The sequence below is a fragment of the Leiobunum rupestre genome, chromosome 5, assembly GCF_980474605.1.
Source record: "Leiobunum rupestre chromosome 5, qqLeiRupe1.1.hap1, whole genome shotgun sequence".
Classification (NCBI taxonomy): domain Eukaryota; kingdom Metazoa; phylum Arthropoda; class Arachnida; order Opiliones; family Sclerosomatidae; genus Leiobunum; species Leiobunum rupestre.
In genome coordinates, this window is record NC_143388.1 from 64,587,360 (window position 1) to 64,608,137 (window position 20,778).

The following is a 20,778-nucleotide window of genomic DNA, read 5'->3' on the forward strand; positions in this document are numbered from 1 at the left end:
TATTATTATTTAGTGTAAGTGTATATTTGTTTCGGCTCCCTACGTCCTTTGAGTCCAAGATGCCTGAGAGTAGGGATAGTGGAACCGATCCCGTAGAAAATAGTAAGCGATAGTTTCATTAAGTAATATATGGTCAAAGAGTGAATATTTTCCTGTTTTAATTGCCCCTCTTTTATGTTGGAAAAAGCTAAAAGAACCATAGTAGAGATGGCCTTACCATCACTAAAAGCAAACTAAAATTATCCCCTCAATCCCTGCGCAATTTGTTCATTTCTGTATTTAGTGTTTTATAAAATTCAGTGTCAAATAAAGATTTTGTGATTGATTAATGACAAAGGGATTCCATTCTGAATTCGAATCTCCCCCATTTTTCTTTTATTTCTTTTTCCCGTATGTAACCCCCTCTCTCAGATTTAATTGACGCCACGAAAGGCCACGACTCGCATTTTGTCGCCATCTTCCCCCCCCCCCCCCGCCTTGACTGAATTAATATCTTTAAGTAAGGGCTAGTCAACTATCACATGACAAAGTCCTAAATTCCTAAAAAGGTTATAAAACTTGCCAGTTCAGAGCTCTAAACGTATCTACGACTCGTTCAACTGATGTGACTGTTGCAACCATGTCAAGGTTATTGGAATGGAATTCCTTGGGGCTACTTCGGGTATAATTGATATAAATGTTTCAATCTCTATTGACACTTCAATTTAATTAACCGAAAAGCTCTTTAGAGTAAGGAGTGTCAATAGCTCCCAGTCAAATAAGATAGTTACCATATTTTATAGATGGTGAGGCTCAATTAACTGGAGATTCTTATGGCTTGTTCAATTGGTAAAATAGTATAAAGTATTGTTTGAATTTTCGCAATTCGTCCAGAATGTGATTATAAAGCATTAACTTATGACCAGCTGAACTCTGTTTATTTACATAATCATTATATGGAATTATTTTTATTAGAATATCCTTTAAATATAATATATATTACTTTTAATCAACGAAGATCTAAAAAGTCAATTAGTATTTTAAAAATATATGAAGTGTATTTTTAAACTCAATCTGATATGATTTTGCTTACTGATATTATTTTTTTTTTTTCAAATACGGGATAGATGGCGTAGTTTCCTTGAAAGTTTGTATGATCCAAGAGTTACGTTTTTTTTTCCAAGCAATGTTAAGCTTCTAGTTTCTTAACGTTATTCATCGTAAAATATCAGTAATCAACTTAAAAATGTATTGCTACCGATTTAACAGCGGGAAAATTTATTATCGGGGTCAGATACATTGGGATATATTTAACACTAACTTAATCACCTGTTCATAAATATGCTTTTAATATAATAATTGACATTTGTTTTTAAAGCATTAATTGATGGTAGTATCCTACGTCTATAAGATTTATTAAGTATGACAAGAGTTACACTACTACGGGCTGCGTTACCAAAGAGACATACTTATGCAATATTGTGAATTTTTAAGCCTAATTGCCAAAACATAAGAGGTTTTTGAAACATTTAGCAGATTTAAGAATTTTCTACCAACAAAACCAAATGCCACCAACTTATATGTAAATTAGTTACAAAATGAACAAAAATACCATAGAATATTTCACCTCAACATAGTATTAAGGGTTCAATTGATTTAATTGTCCGCAATAATACAGAAATAAATGTTAGCCGAAATCGTAATTTAACATATACTGATTTTAAAAATTTGCAATACTATTATAACCAATATATAGGTGAATTTTTCCGATATCAAGTTTAGTGGCACCATCTGCCTTGTTTTTGATAAAATAAGTTTGAAAATATTAGTATCGGATAAAATCGGTAGTAGATAAAATCGACAAAATCACGATATCAGTAGCCTATCAACTCTTAACGTAAAAAAATTGGTTAATTTTAAAAATTGTGCACTAAAGAAAATGCTGAAGGAGTCGCCTCTCTTATCCATATTTGTTATTATTTACTGCGGAGGATTTGATATTGACACGCAAAAAGGCAATAGTTTCAATTATGGACTGGCAGTTTGTAACTCTACAAGAAAAAGGTCTGAAAATATGTCATTATTAATATAAGAAGATGAGCTTTTTACCATTACTTCTAAAAACTCTTCCTCTTCCTTCTTCCATAGCGAATGAGATGAGGCCATTGTATGAAACCCAAACCATCAAGCTACCTTCTACATTTTGATATCAATATTAAAAATATTAAAATAAAAATACTTTTCTACATGAAAATGTTCATACGAGTACTTCGTGTGTACCGTTATTTTGCTTGCGCTTTAAGATTATGTACAAACAAAAGCACACATTTTTGGAATCTAATCGCAGTACATTGTCATGAACGAGATCTAAAAGTACTTAATTAGTCTAAGAAATAAACCTTATAACAAGTGTACTTCTCTTACTTTTGCAGATGAAACCTCTTCGGCTTGCAAAAAAGGATCTTAATTTGTTCAAAATAAGGCCAGGGTTACAGGCCTACACTACTGCGAAACTTCCAGTAACATGAAACCTTTAAATATACCTTCTTTGTAAAAATGTGCCCTCCATAACTAATTTTCCAACGTCCAGATCGTGTAAATTACGGTTTGCATATAATTTGTATCGACATTTTTACAAATTAATACACGACACTAGCAGACATTTTCCACAGCTTCACACTTCATTTTGAAATTTAAAGTGACCTTTAGCAGTCTTTCCGGTTGACCGTGACATTTTGATAAAATCACTTCCGTTTGAATTTTCATGATGTTAGTTTTCGCGCTCGAAGACAGAAGGCGCCTCCAAGCTAAAAGTTCTTTTCCCCCGGAATTGCGTCAGAGATAACGGCAAATCTTTCCCGCTTCACTTTTCTGGAGCCAATTAGAATAGGCATACGTCACGACCACTTCAGCCTATGAGAACTCTTAACCACGGGCCAGCTGAATCAGGCTGCTGAACTGAACTGAACTGGTCCTTTAGGGTCGCATAGATGGCAATCATTGCCTCACACTCACGTGGTGTCATTCTATGACGTAAAGACCACCAATCGGAGCGAATGGGGTCGAATTTGTGCGGTCCCTGTGGACGTAATGCGACATGTGATTTCGCGCCCAATGAAATTTCAAGAAGAAAGTTGAAAGAAAGAAGGCGTGTCACAACTTTCCTAGGAAAGTCTGCAGAATACCCCTTTAGAACAAAGGATTGTCGGGATTATTTCCGAATTCTCCTACGCAGGCAGGGCCGGCGTGATGCGGGTGCAAAGGGTGCGGTCGCACCCGGCCCCGCGCTAGCTAGAATTTAAGGGGCCCCGCAAATTTACTTTTATATTAGAAAATAAATGATTTTGACAACCATTTTTTTTTTTCATTTTCAAATATATTGTGGGACCCTTTCACCTATTTTATTATGCATCTAAAATTTCTAAGAAACCATTAAACGAAGCGGGTGACTATTTTTGTAATAAACCGGCCCCGCAGCGTAGTGGGCCAGCGGGCCCCCCGCTCGGTTTCTCACACTTTCAAGCATTTAACGGGAAATTCCTGGAAAACCCAGTTAAAGATAAGGTAACAAAAATGCAGGTGTCCAATGTCTATTTCCAATATCCAATATATGGGAAGAAAGTATACGAGCGGCGCAGAAAAGAAAGCATGAAGAAATTGCCGATAAAGAGAAGGATGCGCCTTCAAAATTTTTCGAAAAAAGCAAATGTACTGGCACACTTATAAGCAACGAAATCTGTAGGGTTAACGAAGAATTAAGAGAGAACTTCGTTCAGTCATCGGGTGTCGGAGAAGATAAAATTGTGTGCGCGATTGAATCATCGTTCGAACGCGTAACTTTGTCACCAATCAATAATAATAATAATAATCAGCTAGGCTAATACCAAAGGCACCACCTTAGGCCTAAGTCAACAAGTGACTTTTAAAGCCATCTATCCAGGTGGCCGGGTTACAATGCGTAGGAGGGTAGTGGCCAGGTCAGGGCTGTTAGATTTCAAATTCCGGCTTTTTTAAAAGCCCTAAGCGAGATTTCAGAAAGAGCTGCAGATGTGAAAATTTGGATCGAGGCTCAGGGTTTATTTCAAGAACTTACGTCTTTTGATTTCATCGTTAGTTTGATTATTTGGTACGAAATGTTGAACAAAGTTAATATAGTCAGCAAAACCAAAAAGTGACAATGGACGTAGCGACTAAACATTTTAGCAGAAATTGTAATTTTTTTTTAAATTATCGTTGAATAGGATATACAACCATTTTTAGGGAAGTTAGGACACGAAAAAAAAAGAAAATGTTTAGTTATGAAGGTCCCGATGAAACAGTTTACAATGGTGAGGTTCAATTTAAAACGAATTATTTTTTAAAATTAGTTGATAATGCGTTATCCGCCATTTAAAATAGATTTAAACTGTACAGAGAGCACAAAGATGTATTTGGCTTCTTATATGGAGGGGGTGCAATAAAAAACATTTCGGAAGAACATCTACAAAATTCTTGTAAAAATTTTGAATCGACGTTAATTGACGATGTAGACAAAGAAGAATTATTTGAAGAGTTTCAGTTGTTTAAAAATGTTATTCCTGTAACAGTCTTGACAGCTATTGATACTTCAAATTATATAACTAAAAATAACATGGTTGTACCCCAATATTGCAATAGCTTTGAAAATTTTGTTGACCACTCCAGTTTCAGTAGCCTCAGCAGAGAGATCTTTTTCAAAATTGAAATTAATTAAAAACTATCTAAGATCAACTATAAGGCAAGAGAGACTGTCATCATTAGCCTTATTGTCAATCGAAAATAAAGTGGCGAAACCCTTAGAGTTTGATGGCGTAATAAAAGATTTTTCTGCCAAAAGATCTAGATGTCATTTTAAAGGGTAAAGGTAACAAGTAACTGTTACAACTGTAAATGAACTATGAAAAATAAAATTAATGTCTCCCAATGTTAGAAACTTAAAATAGTGCAATATTTGATCAATAAAACGACGGGGGGTAAAACGGGGGTGTGTAAACTGGAGGGTAAAGCTATAGGGGTTATGAAATCCGAAAGTCAAGAGCCCCGCAAGTATATTTCGAACCCGGCCCCGCAAAACACCAAGCCGGCCCTGTACGCAGGAGTTCCAGGTGGCATTGACACCTCATCAGGGGCCAGATTAAAACCGTTCTGTAAATATGTAAGTATGAGTACACCATCAACAATTGGTAGTTGATTTAAAATTCACTCTTCACAGCTCAAACATTGGCAATCCAACTACTTCAGGATAACGAAGTTTTGAAATTGGTAAAGCTTTGGTCGTAGGGTAATGATTTGATGATTAACTGATATAACCTTAAAGTACCGGAAGTTCACTAATTTTAATTAGTGATTCCGACAATTACGCTTAATTTGAGAAATATTTCACGTAACAATTCGAATCCTATGTCAAGGCTGTGCAGAGACGTTTCTGGTCCCGAAGTATGATGTTGAACCTTTTTCTTGCAGCTTCCATCCCTCTGCACAGCCCTAGAAATATTGCAAATTCTTGTTTAAGGGATAAAACTAGATTCAGTTATTTTGATGATCACGAAGAGCTTTCCCTTTAAATAAATTATTATTAATTATATAAATAATTTTAACTTAACATGACATTACTTTTTAAGGGACAAGGATCCATTTGGAGCAACCAGCACCCTGAATATCGCGGATAAAGTGATAGCTGATTTTGTACAGCATGAAATCTTTGGTAAGTTTTCAGCATGATAGTTCGTCACTTAAATTAATCTATGTTACTTAATATACTGTAAAGGCATCAGCGAAGAATCATCGACCAGTTTTCAGAGTGTCGATTCAATGGATGATCCAAGCCCTGAAGTTTCAGCTGGATCATCGGTTGGATCATCGGTTGCAATCCATCAGCCTGAAGTTTCAGCTGGATCATCGGTTGCAATCCATCAGCCTGAAGTTTCAGCTGGACCATCTAGTAGTAAAGTGTTTTAATTTCCAAATATAATAATACAAAATGTAGGATATACCAATACCTATAATCCGAGACATTGAAGATTGACTCTACAAGACTGATTTGAGAACGCTTTCCTCAAATCTGTTTCTGGCTGCTTGGACGTCATCAGTTGTAGGTCTCAATCCCGATCCTGTACGCATCTCTGATTCGCTCAGTTTTGCTGTTTAATTTATCGGCGATGGATAAAAATTATTGTTGCAGGTTTTGTTCTAAAGAATTTAAAACTAGATCGTCTTTAACCAGTCATTTGAAAAGAGTTCATACCTCAATAATTTCTAACAGTTTAGGAAGGACTAATAAAAATTATATGTACATAATCATGTCTTAAAAATATAGCATTTTCCGCTATTAGCGGACTTCTTCAATTTCAAATGTATATTGTGGCAAAATTTCTATTTCAGGGGTGAAAATTTCTAGAAAATAAAGTCAGTAAACTGTGAGAGTGTAGGGAAGAGTAAATTCATATAATATCAAAAGTGGATGGATTAACAGAAAGTCTGGGACGGTCCTGCAGCCCTGTTCCATCTAAAATGAGGTTCCCCACTACTCCCCGTATTTCGTGCCTTTGCCCTTTCGCGGAGGGTTAAAAACGGCGCTTTACTCTATGTACCTGCGTGATTTGGCTAATATAAAAAGAGTTCCTTTTTACTTCCTTGTCCACTCGATTATAGTACAGTCTATGGGCAAAAACTAGTAGTCTTTGGAGTAAACCTTATCTACACAAAGGCTTAAAAACTTAGTTTGTAAAGAGCGAAAAAATGGATCTCGTGGATGAATTCAAAGCTTACGAGAAAGATAACTTTTTTATTTTGGATGATTTTGGGCTTCGCATTAAAGCGTTTGAAGAAATGAAAAGTAATGGATCATTTAAAGAACTTTTAGAAGACATGTTAACCCAATTTGATTTGCTACATTCGCAATATTCAGAAGACAGAGGAGGGTACATTGGATTTATATTTGCATGGAGCAACTGGATTTATAATTTAGTTTTCAGTGAAGATGGGATTGATCCAGTGATTATTTGCAATCCAATAAACGAAAGTGAACTTTCCAATGTAATACATTGGATTGGCTGGAAAGTGTTGGATTTCAAAGCTAAGGAAAACAAAGTTCAAGTGCTTGAAGACAATAGAGCCCAAGAAGACACTTCAAAGAGAAAGGATGCTTACCAACTCAATGCGACGGAGTGTAAAGCAAGAAAGTATAGGCTACGCCATTTATATACAGATAGGATCTACTCAATGAATCGCTTAGTTGGTGGAGTACTATAGGAGAAATTTGGAGAGTTAGTAAAAAGAACATGCAAGTTACTAAGAAAATTAAGAAAGGGAAAAAGCCGTTAACACTAGCTCAGAGATCATGCCCACACAATGTATAAAATAAGTCTCTCTATCCGCAACCAAGATAAAGATCCTTAAAAAAATCCCCGCAGCGTTAGAAGCTATTAACAGTGGGGGTTTATTTATTGCGCATGATACCCTTTTGCCATATGTGTCAGCAGTCACGAAAAAGGTAGTTGATCAGTTTCGCAAATCTATGAAAGGAAACAATCCTGGAAGAACAATCAAAGAAACAACATTAGCTGTGAAAAATGACGAAAATTTAAGAATACATTTTTTTGAATACTGCGCAGCAAATCCCAGATATTGTTGAAAATGGATTTACATTTCCACAATTAAAAGATTTCCATGAAATTTTTAGGCGAAAACTTATGCATACGAAAATAGCACATCTAATTAGGGATATTGCTCATAAACGCAACGAGATGAGGGGGAAACGAGGAGTTGGTGGACAAACCTTAAGGTGTATGCTTTATGGCACCAAACTCAATTCCACCAAAAAAAGAACTTTAAAAATTAAACCAAAAGTGAAAAAAGTCAAAAACCAAAGACCAGCTGTGAAAAATGTTAAAATGCTACCTCAAGCTTCAACATCCCCTCTTCCCAAGGTTTCAATTTACAACAATGCTTTAGTTGCAAAGGACACATTATGGAGCAATTCTTTAGTAATCAGCCCTTCTAAACTACTACGTACCTCAATGAGAGGAAGAAAACTAAAGCAAAAATGCTTGGTTGATTTTCATTATGAATAAAGTTCAGTATTTTTAAAAGTGCAATGATAAGTCTTTTATTGTGATATACCTGACTGTGATGATAGAATGAAAAAGTATGATTTTACAATTGTTTCTCCATTTTTTTTAAAAACACATTAAAATACAGAGATATAACCTATTAAAAGTAACTACATTTAAAAGTAGATAAAGCTTTAGCACCCATCTAGGCTGACTTTACGGTACTCTGCCTCTGCATTTTGAGAAGTTGTGGTGACTTGCTTCACTAACATGGACCGTCTTGCATTTCTGTAATTAGGACTCGTTAGTTTTCCCGCAGTTATGTACTTAATTTGGCTAAATAGTGTTTCCACCGCTGAGCCATTGATCCTAACCGGATAAATATAACGTTATGGATGCCTTGAAACAAAATCTAAAATATATTCAATAAACCCGTGTACGGATATTCTAAGTAATACCCAAGTTTGGCAGGAAAGAAACTGGGTTTTTTCCAATTTTGCCATCTACATTTATCCTCTCTGTGGCCCATTATTTAAAATACTTTAATCCACTCAGCATTGATTATATAGGAGTAGAATCTAAATCAGAAACTGCTTTGTTCAATAGCAGACCTTCAAAAATATCATGACACGCCTTGAGGTAGTTATAGCAAGCCATCACGGAGTCCTTATCGAAAGGAGCAGCCTCTATTAATATGTGGGCGTAGTTAAATAGTTCCCCTAACACTGCATTTTGTTGCATGATTTTAGCCGGCGTGACATTAAGTTTCGACCAAGAATCTCGTTCTATATGCGATTTTAGGAGACCCTTCACTTGAACCATTTCATCACAGTCCCGACGGTCATCTTCACGTTTCTTAAGATCCTTAATTTGACGACATCCAAACCGAACGCCATTTATGGTGAAATCACGAGCTCCATCATCTTGGGAATGCTCCAACGCGTTTATCATGTTCTTCAATTGATGAGTGGGACACACAATCCAATATATCCAGGCACCACGTACACAAGGATTTCTAAATCTAGGCTTCAATTCGAAGTTAAATGATTCATCCGAATTTACAGTATGATTTATTGCTGCGTTAAACCCAAGGCTATTTCTCAATGAAGATATGTTGCAACTTCCTCCATCGCAAACTAAAGCACCAATTTCTAAACCAAAAGTGTGAAAGGCAAAAATAGTTTTCACCAATGAGCTTGATATATTAGCTTGCGTACATGGTTTGGAAAACATGAAATATGGTCCCACGATGTCAAATTTTGTTGTGGTGCACCTCCACAAATATTGAAGCGCGTACTCTGCTTCAAGAATTTCAACGAGGGTTTTTTTACTGAATAAGTCATTGAGAGACACAAATTCATCGTCATCCATTGTACATCCTACAAAGTCACCACTTCTGGAATTCCACATTAGTTTTCCAATGATTTTGACTTCGTCAAAAATCAGAACACCCTCATTAGGGGGATTTTTGTATTCTGGGTGTTTCGCAACGAAGTCATCAAATCTCTTGGATTCATTCTTGATGTGCACCTCATCAATACCCATTTTACAAGGGAGTTCGCGAAGCTTGGCTTGTAATGTGTGCACACTCGGCAATTTAAACATTTGAAATGATGCTAGAGCTTCGTAAGCAGCTGGTGATCGAGAGTAGACGCTTAACGCAATTCTATATGTTAGAGGTGAACATCTATTTCCATTTGAGCCTTTTACATTTCGTTCTTGATCTTTAATGAAATCGTTTTCCTCTGTGCCTTTACTATTCATCTCCCATGCCTTTTTGAGTGCCAATCCCATAATTTTGTCTTTTTCATAGCTATCTTAAATATATCTTCTAAATCTTCCCGCCCATTTTTGTTAATTTCCGCTACTACCTCAACCAATTTTATATTCTGCTCATTACTCAGTTCTAAGCTTTTTTCTAGTATTGTTTTTTCAATCTTCTTAATTCTGCGCTGTAATGTGTATCGTTTTCGGTTGTTGTATTATAGTCTCTTCTTAGTTGTTCTTGGAGTTAGAACGCTTATCCTACAATGCGAAGATACCGATCCTCTCTTATAATTTTCTACGTGGTGTAACTTCTTCTTTCTTTTTCCTGACCTCATTCAGGTGCCTTTAAATTTTTAAACAAATTATATTAGTGATTAGTTTGCAATATATATCATTACATTATATTTAAAATAGATTACCATTTTAGAGATCGACATTTTGAGCATTGATATATTTTAGTCAGAATCAATTTCTTGCATGCATTTGCGGGTGGTACAAACCATCCGAAACAAGCTTCCGCTTGATATCGCACAAATGGATATGTAAATTTTGCCAAATGTTTGGTTTTTTCCATTCATCCTAGATTAGAAAAAGATATTGGGGTTAAATAGCAATTGCAACAGGAGGTTGCTGCCTTGCTGCTGATAAAATGTTTCATATTTTTAAATTATGGGTTTCTCAAGCTAATTATATCTTTCCGCTAGATGGCAGAACAGACAGAAAAATAATAAAGGGAAATATATCCTAATATTTTTATGAAGCGCGGACTGAAAGGAAACAGACTCGCATTTAAAGAACTCAGAAAGAGAGACGGGAAGATAATGTGGCCAGAGAAAAAGTTTTCATTTAGTTATATCTATTTTTAGTTTTGATATTATTAAATAAGAATTTAATAAAGTAAAGTTTGGATATCATATTTCTGCATCTTTATTTAAATACTATCCAGTTACAGCGTTTAGTTATGTTTACAATTTACTCACAATGGAAATTCCTGGGCAAAACACATGGTCATCATCATTTAATAAATTCAGTGCGTCTGAAACTACTTCCAGATCAAGCGTTTCTTCCTCCAAATTGAAATAGATAGTTTCCTTGGCGGTTTGAAACAATGTTAGAACTGTAAGTATCCCTTCTGCAGAAAACAACAGCTTAATTGGAGTGTCACGATAAGATGATAATGGCACGTATCCATTAGCCTTTGAAACTTCAATAGTGTCCAAGATTCCATCATCATTTGTTACGTATTTCACATGCATAACATCTGTAAACGCAAAAGTGGATGGATTAACTTTTAGTAAATGTAATAATGAAATTATTGAGGCATTTTAAACGATGTTCAAAGGCCTTACGTTTTTTAAGATTTTCAATGTAAAATTCTATAGCTAACAGAGTAGCTGGAACATTAGCCCTTGTGTCTGTTACATCAGTTTGAGTGCAGTTATCCAAGGCTGGTTTCTTCGCTTGTGTAAAACCTGCATCCAAATTTGTCGCCTCATCGACTTGATTTACTTTACGTTTACGATTACAACCAGGGGCGTATTAACCATTAGGTAAAGTAGGCACGTGCCTAGGGCGCCATGATTCTAGCGGCGCCCCAGGGTCCATGTACTTGACTTGCCCCTACTCAAAATAACGCCGAAAAGGTTTGGGGAAACTAAAATTTATTTATTTATTTATATATTTATTTATTTATTATAAACCGATACGCCCCTCCTGAGCTGGGCAATGCCAAGGGGCGCCAAATTTTTCTGTGCCCAAAGGCGCCGAAAGGGTTAATCCGCCCCTGATTACAACGAGTATGATAGTTGGTTGAAAAGGTATTAATTTCATGCCATTTTTCTACAGGTATAAATGAACCAAATATTTCTGTTTGCAATCCCGAATTATGAAAAGAAGCGTTTGTCTGGGTTTCCCTTTCAACTGATTTTCTAGGGCCTTGGCATAGAGCAGTTATACCATGAGCCAAATAATCATAAATCCAGGACATGACTCTGGTACCTTCACACGTACTAAATCGGTCGTCCATCAAAAATAACAGGCGGTCATTTTAGTTGGGGGGGAAACAGGAACAAATAAAAAAAATTGGGATCAAAATCAAGCAGAAATTTCCGATTTCCCGAACGCCATCTAGTGTTGACTAAGTCGGAATTCGAAAATAAGTGGCGGTTGTAATTCGAAAATCCTGCCATATTTGGCCCCTCATTTTTAGATTAATGTTAACGATTCTAGGAAATTATATGTTTAATATTATATAATTATATATATTATACTAATTATGAACTTAGTATGTATAAAAATAAGTACTTTCTTTAATAACCACAGTATATATGATAACTGTGAATAAATATTCCAGGATATTTACTACGACGACCACGTGTATTATTTTTGAAAACTGTCCCTAAAAATTTGCCCCAAAAATGACGTAGGTCCGAGATCGCGCGTTTTCTCAATAGGGGGCAATAGTGGTCGGGTGTTAGCGCTGTTGGACGGGTTTTAGGCATAGAGTCATATCCTGGATTTATCATTAATTGGCCCATGGTTATACTATGGTTTAAAACTTCAGGAAAAACTTCACTGTTTGTTTGTATTCCGATTGAATACAATTCCTTTATAAAAAAATTACACTGACTATATTGATTTTTCGGTTTTTTAGCCAATTCTTCGGGTGTATATATTTTACGAGGCATTGTTAATGTTATACCACTTTGAAAATGCTTTAAATTTTCGAAATAACGAACGCTGCTGGCCTGCTACCACGTGATCGCGTATTTCTCGATGTCACCGTCCATCGTCAAACTAAACTATTTTCACAGACTGTGACGTCAGTGACGTTAAAAAAAACTCAAAAACTTGTTCCTGATTGGCTACTTCGTGATATGGAAACAAGCCCCTCATTTTTGAAGGAAACCATTGGTAAAGGCAAGGACCCCCATTCCTACGAGACTTTCTGTTAATCCATCCACTTTTGATAATATTTACAGATATTATGAAAATATAATATAATTTTTAATATATTGCATTTTCCACTATTAGCGACTTAGTCAATTTCAAACAAATTTAGGAAAGTTTAGAATTCAGGGTTGTACATTTTGTAAAATAGATTAGAAAACTGACAGTTAAAGACTAAAAAATTAAAATGTACAGATATTTTAACATCCTTATCATAGTTTTAAATATTACATCTACACTAGCCTATTAGTGTCTTCATCAATTTCAAGCCTAAATTTAGCAAATATTTTTTAGAGTTGTAAATTTTATTGACAGGAACTTAGTAAAGTAAAAAATTATCACATTTGGTAAAGTTAGTAAACATCAGATTTGGTTGAGCCTTTGATACTAAAATTTCAAACCTAAATTTAGCTAATATTTTTTAGAGTTGTAAATTTTATTGACATGAACTTAGTAAAGTCCAAAATTATCACATTTGATACTATAATTAACAGAAAATAAAGTTGAATATGCATGAGCAAATTTTAATGGTGTTTGAGATATTAACACGTCAAGTTTTTATACATTCAAGATAAAAACGTGTTTTTAAAAAAACGTTTATATAACCACGGAAAGCAGCATAGGCGTGCGCAGGCATTTAAAGCAGGTCGGGCCAGCTTATTTTTACACCCTTATAAGCTCTTCCTTTCTTTCTCAATAGATGTGGCTAGAAATGGGTATAGTAGAGTATATGACGAAACAATAGTAGTTTTTATTTTTAACTAGATTAAAAAACGATATAGTTTACAAAATTACATTGCCGTGTGTTGCATTAACAAAAACGTGTTCTACTTTTTAAAATTCGATATTCATAAACCCATTGATCACATTTTTACTATATTAAAAAAATCCGTCAAACCTTTTATTTTAGAGGTCGGGGATGGTTAATAATTATCCATGTTTAAATTGATTTTTTTCGGGAAAAAAATGTAAATCAAGAAATTTACCGGTTAATATTTCGGAAAATGATTAAAAAACATGTATTATTCGTAAAATGTGAGCTTTTTATCGAAAAAAACGTCGTTTTTCCGACTAATTTTACAAATTTATCAAAACATTAATCGGATAATACAGAAATGTAAATTACTTGATCAAAACATTTTACGAATAATTTTGAGAGCTTTATCTATTGAATAAAAGTTAACCATCCCCGACCTCTATTTTATTTTATCCTTTTTAATCCAGGTATCTGTTAAAAAATAACGTTTAAACTATATTTCCTCTTATCTAATCTACATTGTTTTTAATACTACTCATGTTGTTTTTTACTGTATATATATATAAACTAAATGCAACTTCGAATAAATAGCACTTTGGTTGATTTCATTAGATGAGTTCTATCTTTATTTAGCTTATACTTATAACCATCAATAAACAAGTTCATAATTCAACATGGTAGCAGAGCGTGGTTGATTTAGGTATAGGTAGTTTCTGGAAGAACGTTCGAGCCATCTATAAGTAAAGTGCCGGTCGAGTCCTTGGTCAATTCGGTATCTTATCGATTAGGATTTATTGCCATGACTGACCAGGAGACAGCCGGATTTCAGAAACTTCGAGGGGCTTCAAATTGGGCTAACTGGAAGTTCGGAGTCGAAATTCTTTTGATGGAGAAACCAGGTGCTTACGAAATTGTCACTGGTGAATTATCGATGCCAACTCCACTAGGAGTGGAAGCAACTGCAGCAGTTCAGGCCGATTACGCAAAACGAGTAGCCTCATGGGATAGAGGAAATAAGTCAGCGAAAATAGTTATTGCACGGATGGTGGATCCAAGTGGCTTTCCCATCATTCGACGACATTCAAATGCCAGAGATATGTGGCTGGCATTGAAGAATACATATGAACCAAAGACTGAACAGGAAGCACTGAACCTTCAGTTTGAGTGGTCTAAACCTATGCTTCAAGGTCCGGATGAGCCTATGGCCAGGTATATCACAAGGATTAGTGAACTGGTCGACAAGATGGATGAGTTTCACATCAAGCCGGACACTGCAAGCGTTCAAGTGAAGGTCCTGCACGGCCTATCAGACCAGTATGATACAATCTGTGAGCTATGGTTTACGAAGTCAGCTTCTGAGCGTACAATCGAGAAGCTCACTGCCACGCTTGTTGCAGCAGAAAAACGACATAGTCTTGAAGCATCACAGCGAGCAGAGAAGACCGCTGCGTGTGAAGAAGCTCTACATGTCCGATTACGAAGATCAGAGTCCAATACTACGAGGACACCTAACAAAACGGACAGCACATCGTCCCGTTCGGTTGCAGATAACAAGAGTTGTCCCAATAAAGAACCGAGAGTGAAATGTTTCCACTGCGGGAAGTGGGGGCACTTCAAACGGGACTGCAGATCAAGAAAGCAGGGTCATCCGAGTCACTCCCTCAACTCCGTGGAGCTACTAATTGGAGAAGTGCCTACCACGATCGAGATTTGATCCATACGGATGTCTGTGGTCCCATGGAAGTACCTTCCTTAAGTGGAGCAAGGTACTTTGTCTGCTTTACAGATGATTTTTCAAGGTTCAGGGTGACATTTTTCCTTAAGGAGAAGACGCAAGTTCGACAAGCTGTCGATGACGTTCTTCATTTCATGGAGAAACAGAGTGGCTATTCTGTTAAGTCCTTACTATCCGATGGAGGGGGTGAATTTCAAAACCAAGATGTCAAAGAGCTACTTTCCATGATCGGGGCGCAATTTCGACGATCAAATCCGTATACGCCTCAACAAAATGGGTGTGCGGAGCGAACGAACCGTACAATCGTAGATTTGGCCAGAACGATGTTACATGCCAAGAAGCTACCAAAGACGTTTTGGGCTGAAGCCGTCAATTGCGCTACGTTCATTCTGAACCAGGTCGGAACGAGCCAGATTGAAGGAAAGTCACCTTACGAGTTATTCTATGGGAGACAACCAAAGATCCGTGACTTCAGGATATTTGGTGAAGTCTGTTATGTCAAAGAACCGGACGAGCGTAGAAGAAAATGGGATCCTAAGGGCGTAAGAGGACTGTTTGTTGGTTACAATAACGACGTTGATGGTTACAGGGTATGGATTCAGGACAGCAACAGACTAGTACGAAGTCGAGATGTCATTTTTCCACCAGACCTAAGCTGTAAACCCCGGAGCTCTTCTCAACCTAAGTCTGACGAACAAGAAGAATCGGCTCGTTCTGATGGAAATGACATTTCCGATTGCGTGAAATCTTCTACTGTATCCGAGACCGAAAACGACAATAAGATCATCGACAATACCAAGTCGGAAGCAGAAGAAACGTATCCTATCAAATTAAGAGACCGAAGGGTAAACAAACAATCATCTCAACAGGTTCTGGCAGTCATGATAGCAGAAGTTGATGATCCTCAAACGTACACTGAGGCAATTAACTCTGAAAATTCTAAAGACTGGAAATCAGCGATGGATGCCGAAATATAGTCCTTGGCAGAAAATGAAACCTGGGAGCTGGTCAACCTACCAGAAGGACGACGAGCACTAATGAATAAATGGGTATTTCGAACAAAGCTTCGAGCAGACGGCTCCGTGGATCGGTTCAAAGCTAGACTGGTGGTACGGGGGTATTCACAAAGAGAAGGCGTTGACTATTATGAAACCTTCAGTCCCGTGGCTCGTTACGAAACAATACGGTCCGTCCTGAGTATCGCAGCGAATGAGAGGCTCCATCTCTTCCACTTCGACGTAAAGACAGCTTTTCTATATGGTGTGCTGGAAGAAGAAATCTACATGAAACAACCGGAAGGTTACAGCGACAACTCCTCAAAAGTGTGCAGACTATTGAAAAGCTTATATGGTCTCAAGCAAGCACCTCGCTGTTGGAACAAGCGTTTTAAAGATTTTCTTGCATTCAACTTACGTGAAAGCACAGCCGATCCGTGTCTCTACTTCAACAATACCGAGGAGGACAAGCTGATTATAGTCTTATACGTCGACGACGGGCTTGGCGCCGCTAACAAGGAAATAACGAAGGAAAGATTCCTCGAGCAACTACGAAGCCAGTTTCAGGTCGTAGTACAGCCAGCGGAATATTTCCTTGGAACTCAAATTATCCGTTTGAGTGATGGGTCAGTCTTCATCAGCCAGGAGTTCTACGCCAAAAGGGTTCTTCAACGTTTCAAAATGTGGGACGCTAAACCCGTCTCAACGCCCATTGCAAGATCCCAGGGTGAAGTAGAAATGAGTAAAACTGATCAATTTTTCCCATATAGAGAGGCTGTTGGAAGTTTGAATTTTCTTGCGATCTGCACCAGACCAGACATATCGTTCGCTGTCAGCTACGTCTCTCGGTTCTTGGACAATCCGGAACATGGGCACTGGCAGATTGTAAAGCGAATTTTGCGTTACCTCAAAGATACTATTAAATGGGGAATTTTGTACACAGCCAGCTATAAGCCTGGGATCTTGGAGGTGTTCAGCGACTCGGATCACGGAGTGGACACTGTCAGCCGCAGATCCGTCAGTGGGATTTCAGTTCTATACAGCAACGGGATAATCTCTTGGACAAGTCGAATGCAGCGATCTGTCGCCATATCGTCGACAGAAGCTGAGTATATGGCGGCAAGCGAGGCCGTTAAAGAAATTGTATGGCTCAAGGTTCTCTTCGAAGAAATTACACCATTGACACAAGTCCCAGTACTTCAAATTGATAACACCAGCGCCATACGACTGATAAAAAAACCCGGAATTTCACAAGCGTACCAAGCATATTGACGTACGTTACCATTTCATCCGAGAAAAATACCAGAACGGAGAAATACGGATTGAATACGTCGCAAGCACCGATCAAATCGCTGATATATTTACAAAAGAAGTTCCAGCTGATCATTTACGAAAATTGCTGCCTCTAATGGGAATGTGTGTGTTACCTTTATCTAACAAAAATATAGTTTAAGAGGAGATGTTAAAAAATAACGTTTAAACTATATTTCCTCTTATCTAATCTACATTGTTTTTAATCCTACTCATGTTGTTTTTTACTGTATATATATAAACTAAATGCAACTTCGAATAAATAGCACTTTGGTTGATTTAATTAGATGAGTTCTATCTTTATTTAGCTTATACTTATAACCATCAATAAACAAGTTCATAATTCAACAGTATCTAGTTTTGGTGTATGATTTATTACTAGCTTTCTACCTGTAGCCTTTTTAGACGTTCCTTTTTAAAATCGTTGCCCGATTTACGTTTTCGATTTAACATATTTATTTTTACGCGCTGGTTCGCGAAGCAATGCGAAGAGGGTTGGGCCGAGGATAATATAGATAAAATATATATTACCTTTGGTTGGCGAGCAGTTTCGGCTCGAGCTTCGGCGGGGAAAGCACTCGCTAGCATCTTTTTCTCATAAAGCAGGATACACGAAGAAGAAAAATTCATTGAGTGATACTACAGCAATGGTAAAAATCCTATTGGACTACAGTCAGGAGTGTCATTTCTGGATTTTTTAGGAGGGGCCAGAACTTCATTTAATTACAACTTACAAGAATTTACGTCTTTAATTGACTTTAAAAGAATCAGACAGCGTTACACTATTTCGACTACAATCTGCAGCCCTAGGTACTAACGAAAATGCTGCAGTTTTGGTTATAGTTTCCTCATACAGCTCAGTCCTACTAAAAACGCAACAATCCTTCGAAAACTTCCCAGTTTAAAACCTAAAAAACGAAATCAACGGCCAGCCCGTCGCTTGTTTAATCACTGAAGCTTAAATATTTTAGTCATCGCGAATTCTAATGCATGCCGCCTGCGTCGTTTTATATCTAGTTCTCGTAGGCATATATGCTATTTGGTTTTACGTGGGACGATTCGACGAAATAAAGTCCTAAATCATTTTTAGAGTAAAAACCATAATTACAACTTGCAAGAAGTTACGTCTTAACTTGCAAAAAGTTACGTCTTTTATTTTCTAAGAAACCGGAAAATCCTCAACAGCGCGACACTACACCATAGACAGTATATATCCCTATATACTGTCTATGACTACACCGACTACAACCAGTAACCCTGCGATACTACACCTACTACAACCAATAGCCTTGGGTATAATTATCCATGGTATATACTACTGAAAATAGCGCTGTTTTGGTTATAGTCTCCTCTTACAGCTCAATCCTACTAAAAACGCAACAATACGTCGAAAACTTTCTAGTTTAAAATCAAGGTTCGTAAATCGTGCATGCTGGTTTAAAACGTAAAAAAAATCGATGTTTAGACCATCGCGTGTTAAGTCACTGAAGCTGCATAGTGTAAATGGATATCGCGGAACAACTTAAGATGAAATAAATAATAGCATTCAAGCGAAAACAATGTATACATGAATTTAATCAAGACCTTTCTAATGAAGTTCTATTAAATTTTTTCGTGACCTTTTTGGCTCACAAAAATGCCGGGGGCCAATCCCCCTTGCCCCATTCTAATGATGTCCCTGACTACAGTCCATGCTAATATGCCAGCGTCATGTATTTCGCTGTAGCAAATATAGTTACGACGTTGTACTAACGAATCCTAGTTGTTGACCTACATTTAGTAAACTAGCATTGAAACAAGGATAATAGCTAAAGGATACGAAATAACCCGCGATTTTCGCTCCCCTTCCGTAAAAGTTTTACTCCCACAAGTTGGGAGAAAAGGGGGTACTAAAAAAGGGGCAAATGTGTATGATCCTGGTAAGACCACTTTGTAGCGCCCTCTCTACTAAGGATATTTGAAAATATCCTTAGTTTTGCCGCCAACGGCTTTGGACCACGCTTTTCTTTTATTAATAATGAGATATTAAGTATAATAGCTAAATATGGATCACAATTATTTTAAGTTAAAAGCTTTGAAAAAACCTACTAAGGCGCAGCAAAAATTTTACACTTACTAAACACACAGTATTTTCCCATTTTACAAAATAACTATTTAAATCAAAGCTCAAATCAAATCGCCCTTGAAGTTAAAAGTTTTAAAGCTATCCCGCCACTTGACCTAAGCCTAAATCGAATCACCGTTTATTGTCGCCAGGAGTTGCAGATTTTTGCCTCTAGATGGAAACAGCAAGGACAGCTAGCGTTTTACCAGGAATCCAGGATGCGATCCCCACTTTTCCCACCCACCCCATCCACCCGTCGGGGGAGACTCCTTTCACGAGAGAGGTAAGAGCTCGCTTCGCCATTTCGTATCCTTTAGCTATTATCCTTGATTGAAACGGTTAAAGCGTTTTTAGCAGCTAGTTTAAAATGTGCTATCGAATCGCTTTCTTCAGTCGTGTGACCCAAAAAAACGTATCCTAGCTCCAAACGATTAATTTCGCGACAGTGTCCGTCAGTCGCCATTTTCACAAACAGTTTATTAAAATATAAAATACGTGTCTGAAAACGCCTGGAAGTGAATCTAGAATATCACCAAATAACAATTATTATTTTTTTAGCATGTTACTGATAACTATACTTTTTTACTTGTATGTTACATTCTTATCTTTTTATCGATTTTCTCTTGTTCTAGTTTAGAATCTTATTTTTGTGGATTTTAGGAAATTTTGGGCACCTACAATGTTAAGGTTTGCGCCCTTTTTTCCCAAACTTTTTGCGCCCTTTCAGTTTTCAGGTCGGGCCATGGCCCACTCTGGCCCTATCGTGCGCACGCCTATGGAAAGCAGACGACGCCACGAAAGCAGACGAGAAAAACAGCGAATCAGAGATGCGTACAGAATCGGGATTGAGACACTCGTGGGTAACTTCCACTTGAAGCTAAAACTGATATTACGATAGGTTCATCAACCAGGAAACGTCCATTTAAGGACCAAATTAGTGGTTCCTTGGAAGAAATTGTCCACGATGAAAAGAAGCTCATCGTCGTCTTAGACGAAATTAAGGAAAATCAAAAAGAACTGACAGCAGTCATACAGATAAATGCTGCTGGCTTAGAATCTCTGCCGGAGACTTTGAAGGATACTAAAAATACCTTTGAAGCTTATATAGAGGT